The sequence below is a fragment of the Danio aesculapii genome, chromosome 22, assembly GCF_903798145.1.
Source record: "Danio aesculapii chromosome 22, fDanAes4.1, whole genome shotgun sequence".
Taxonomy (NCBI): Eukaryota; Metazoa; Chordata; class Actinopteri; order Cypriniformes; family Danionidae; genus Danio; species Danio aesculapii.
Window position 1 is genome coordinate 35,105,630 of NC_079456.1, and position 6,000 is coordinate 35,111,629.

Sequence of the window (6,000 nt, forward strand, 5' to 3'; positions counted from 1 at the left end):
TTTGTTTTTTGTATTTCATGTATTAAATTTGTTTAAAAAAACTAAAAAGTATTTATTAAATAAAATCATTATTATTATTATTATTATTATTATTATTAAAGTGATTAGCTTTCAACAACAACAAAAACTGCGTATTAAAAAAAATATTACTCTACAGTTTAAAAACCATCAGCAGGAGTCGCTGTGTTTGCGTATCTAGCCACACCAATCAGTGGGCGGAGCCAAGCAACTAATTTACTTATAGGCGGGGCATAAGCAGTGATCCAATTAACATGTGATCGGAGCCTCATAGCGGGGAGGGGGCTCGTTAACATATAAAACATGTGGGTGGAGCCTCGGTGCGGGGAGGGTGCTCATCAACATGTGGGTGGAGCTTGCCGGTGGCCTCATTTACATGTGGGCGTGGCTTTGGCTCTGGCCTCTGGATGAACTCTGATCCGCACTGAGCAGGAGCCGCTTATGAAGGACTGAAAATATGACATGTTGGCATCGCTGAGGTATTTCAGTCATGTTTCACAGGAGCTCTCCGGGCCCGCAGGAGGGGTCTGACCGAACCGTGACCCGCCGGAAGGGTTCACAAGTTCAATAAATGTCACGTCACCAAACCACGCTGCTTCTGAAATCAAAAAAGCTAAAAAAAAAAAAAAGTCTTGCTTATAATACCAGACACATGAACTTCAGATGAACCTTGATTAATTCTGTGGCGGGGACAATGAGAGTGCGTATTTGGGTTTGTTTGGGTTCGCCATTGGTTAGAGGGTCAGCGTGTTAAAAAAATAAAATAAAATGCCAGAGTAATATCCGATTTTGTTTTGCTCCAGCGAGATCTGACCGAAGATTGACCTCGTGCGACAATTTTTTTTCCTGTCCAACACACTTGCTTTTCAATTTACACACACACACACTGATACTGGAGACTTTAATAGCGTTTCGCCCACAGCGCTGCTACACAAAATGTGCTTTTCCCAGCTTTATTTTCGTTTTTCCTGGCGCTTTATTAAATATTAAGATTGTACATCAGTGTTGGGAGATGCTTTTAAGAGTTGTGAATGGAGAAAGTGTCACTGCCTGCAGAAAAAACAAAGAAAACCTTGAAATAATTCAGGGTGACATTTACTGATGTGTGTGTGTGTGTGTGTGTGTTTGATCGAGGATTATCCAGCAGCGTCTTTGTCTTGCTTTATTTTATTTTGTTTGTAATATTTATTTATTTGTTTACTCATTCATTCACTTTTATTTTTAATTTAATTTAATTTTATTTCCAGCGGGGTTTTTTTTCATTATTTTAAAAAATTGAAGTTTATTTTTGTCCCATTTCTCATAATAAATTGACAAATGTTGCCAGATTTCTGACTTTCTGATGATTCACTGTTACAATTTTGTGTTTCATTCATTCATTCATTCTTATTTATTTTGCATTGTTTTTATTATTTCGTTTTTCTGTGAAGCTCATTGATATCTCGTTTCTCATAATAAATTGACAAATGTTGCCAGATTTCTGCATTTCTGATGATCCACTGTTACAATGTTGTGTTCCTTTCATTCATTCATTCATTCATTCATTCATTCATTCATTCATTCATTCATTCATTCATTCATTTTTATTTATTTATTTTGCATTGTTTTTATTATTTACTTCTCCTGTAAAGCTCTTTTATATCTCATTTCTCATAATAAATTGACAAATGTTGCCAGATTTCTGACTTTCTGATGATTCACTGGTACAATTTTGTGTTTCAACAATTAATTAATTAATTCATTCATTCATTCATTCATTCATACATTCATTCATTCATTCATTCATTCATTCATTCATTTTTATTTATTTTGCATTGTTTTTATTATTATTTAGTTCTCCTGTGAAGCTCATTTAATCTCGTTTCTCATAATAAATTGACAACTGTTGCCAGATTTCTGCTTTTCTGATGATTCACTGTTACAATGTTGTGTTCCCTTCATTCATTCATTCATTCTTATTTATTTTGCATTGTTTTTATTATTATTTAGTTCTCCTGTGAAGCTCATTTAATCTCGTTTCTCATAATAAATTGACAAATGTTGCCAGATTTCTGCTTTTCTGATGATTCACTATTACAATTTTGTGTTTAGTTCATTTATTTATTCATTCATTAATTTTTTGTTTTTATATTTCATTTATTTTTATTTTATTTGCATTGTTTTTTATTATTTCGTTCTCCCGTTAAGTTTGTTTTGTATCCTGTTTCTCGTTATGCATTGACAAATGTTGCCAGATTTCTGTATTTCTGATAATTCACCATTACAATTTTGCGTTCCTTTATTTTTAATTTTTGTAAAATTTATTTGTATTTATTTTATGTTTATATTTTTTAAGGATATTTTGATTATAATATCAGATTATTAAAAAAAGATTTTAAAAAGATTATACAAAGTTCCTCTCAGTCAAGTTTGAGAGAGAAGTTGTAAATAATCATATAAATATTATTAATAAAATGAATATAAACCTGTCTGGAAAAGGACACCTTTTTGTTATTTAATGCAAAATGATGATAAACTACATCTATTTTATTCTAAATTTGATTTATTTTAAACAGGTAATACAGTGGAGAAGAAAAGTATTGAATACGTCACCATTTTTTTCAGAAAACATATTTCTAAAGGTGTCGCTGATTTGAAATTTTCACCAGATTTCTTTCACAACCAAAGAAATCCATATATGCAAAGAAAACAAATCTAATTAATTTACAAATGAAGTTCTGTGTAATAAAATGAAATGACACAGGGAAAAAGTACTGAACACACAAAGAAAGGAAGGTGTAGAAAGGCAGTGAAAGTCCAGACAGCAGCTGAAATCTCTCAGTAGTTCTTCAGCAACCCTCTGCCCTTCCAAATGAATATCAGCTGCTTCAGTCCAACATCTACATTAGCAGGAGGATGAAGATGAAACCAGGGTGGACATTTCAGCAAGACAAAGATCCAAAACACAGCCAAGGAAACTCAAATGCTTTCAGAGAAAGAAAATAAAGCTGTGGAATGGCCCAGCCAATCACCTGATTTGAATCTAATAGAAAATACAAAATAAAGCTCAGATTTGATTGACGAGACCCGCAGAACCATCAAGATTTTGACACTCTGTTGAAGTCTGTGAAAAACTCACCTGAGCAATGCATGTGACTTCATTCTCCATATGAGAGGCGTCTTTAAACTGCTGCTCATAATCACACAACAAAGTAATTGATAACAAAGTAATCAAAATATATTCTAATAACCCTGATTTTTAATCAAAACAAAATAATCATTGTTATTCTGACCAATTGTCATTTTCTGAAAAAACAAACAAACCCTCTTAACAACAATATTTTCATTTTAAATGTGGGATTTTTTTACAAACCATAATAGAATAAATAGAATATTTTACATTACATTTAATTAAAAATCATACATAATTAATAAATGGAAGTTGTTTTTATGGATACATTATTTTATTCAGGTTTTGTGGCACTTTATTAAGTCATTCAGATTATACATCAGTGTTGGTGCTTTTAAGAGTTGCGAATGGAGAAAGTGTCACCGCCTTCATAGAAAAACACAGAAAATAATCATAATCTAGGGTGGCCTTTAATGACGTGTGTGATCAAGGATCATCCAGGAGATTATTTCATTTATTTCATTTCATTAATACTTATTTTGGGCTGCACGGTGGCTTAGTGATTAGCACTGTTGCCTCAGAGCAAGAAAGTCGCTGGTTCGAGTCCCAGCTGGGTCAGTTGTCATTTCTGTGTGGAGTTTGCATGTTCTTCCCATGTTGTAGTAGCTAATGAACAGATAGTGTTTGCTCTTAAGAGATAACTACTTACTAAGTGCATGTCTGTGGTGCTAATTTGGATTAGTCAATTAACTTAAGTTGCATGTTTTTGGATGGTGGAAGGAAACCGGGGAACCCGGGAGAAACCCATGTGATCATGGGGAGAACGTGTAAACTTTGAAAATTTGAATTTATATGTATATATGTATGTATTATATCATCTTTGCATCAAATGACCAAAAAAAAAACACTTGTGGGAGGCGTTTCTATTGCAACGTCTACATGGGACGTTGTTCTCTCTTCTCGCTGCCGTTATCAGTCACACACTAATGTTTTCCTTTTTCTGAAAGTCTTGATAACACCATTGTGAGGTTTTTATTTTATTATTTCAGCAAATAAGATTGTAAAAGAATGATTTGTTGTACTCTCCCGTTTACCAATTATGATGATTTCTGCTACTGAGAAACCCGGAAAAATGAAAAGAGTTGATGCGCAGCTGATTCAGTGGTTGCCTAGCAACATAAAAAGCGCAGCACACTACTATTTCTTGTCAACAAATGAAGGCAGTGCAGCGCATCTCGCACTCTTAACGAAAAAGTGTGTTCAGTGTGATCGGACGCTAACTCATTAAGGGAATAAAGACAACCCAATAAAATGTAATGTAATGACCCCCTGCTGGGTCAGTTGGCATTTCTGTGTGGAGTTTGAATGTTCTCCCCGTGTTCATGTGGGTTTCCTTCGGGTGCTCCGGTTTCCCCCACAGTCCAAACACATGCGCTATAGGTGAATTGGGTAAACTAAATTGGTCATAGTGTATGTGTGTGAATGCAAGGGTGTGTAAGTGTTCCCCAGTGATGGGTTACGGCTAAAAAGGCATCCGCTGCTTAAAACATGTGGCGGTTCATTCCACTGTGGTGACCCCTGATTAATAAAGGAACTGAGTCGAAAAGAAAATGAATGAATGAATAAATGTAGTGTACCCCTTCCAGACCATGCGCCTGGCATTAAAACCGTTTTTTCCTTCCTTAAAATAGCAAAAGTGGATTCGGACGCATGATTTTAGCGCCTAGATCATTAAAACAGAGCCCATCAAGTGCTGTTTACACAACCTTCGTCTATTCGTCTCCACTTTAGTTCAGCTGTTCGGACAATAGCAAACCCAACAGCGGATGTGTTTTATTTCTCCTCAACAAAAGCTGCAGATCATTAGTGGACTTGAGGAAAAGCTCCACACACTGTAGACTCTGTGTAAACTCTGAGTGCCCTCGGTCTCTGCAGTGTGAGATCTGCGGCCCCCGAGGGCCCGGTGTCCCGCCCGGCGTCTGGATTATCCGTCCATCTGTGTGTCCCGCGCTGCTGTTAAGCCGCCGCTCCTGCGCTCCGCCAAGGCACCTACATTGTTAACCCTGATTAACTTGACGTGGCGTTCAGGGGAGAAACAGTGTGAAAATCGAAGGCGCGCCGCTGACCTACTGCCCCGCCACTGACCCCTGCCCAGAACACACACACACACACATAAAGAGAGACCAGTATACAGACCAGTAGAAAGACCGCTGTAAAGATGGAATGAATTTGAATAACTGTGTGTTTCTGACTGCTTTTCTGGTCAAAATTAAATATATAATACATTTCTGTCATTTCTGAGGGGAGAAATCGTTCTGCTGTGTGGTTGCCAAGTATTTTATTTACTTATTTATTTTTTGGTGTGTTGTTCTGTGGTTGCTAGGGTGTTGTGTGCGGTTACTAAATATTATTATGGTCTGGATGCCCCGATTCCAGGTTTTAACTGTTTTTTTAGTGTGATTATGATTTGATAATTGTTTTAATACTTAAATATATTAAACGTATATTGCATTATTTTAAATATGTTCATTTTAGAATAAAATGTATAATATTTAGTAATAAATATTGAGTAATTTGGTCATTAATCATTTAAAAAAATACTTTGTTAAAATTGCATTATTTTATTTTAATCGTTTAATCGTTTAGTTACGTTTTACGTCAATTCATTTTAGAATTAATACAATTTAAGTTGTTAATATGTGGTTGCTAATGTTTTTTATGTAAAAATTTATATTAAAAACAATAATTTGTATTCAATTCATATATATAAATATTTAGTCATTAATAATTAAAATTAATAATTTTATTAAATTAATATTGCTATATTTTGATTTATTTACGTTTTTTATTCAATTATTTCATTAAGTTGTTTA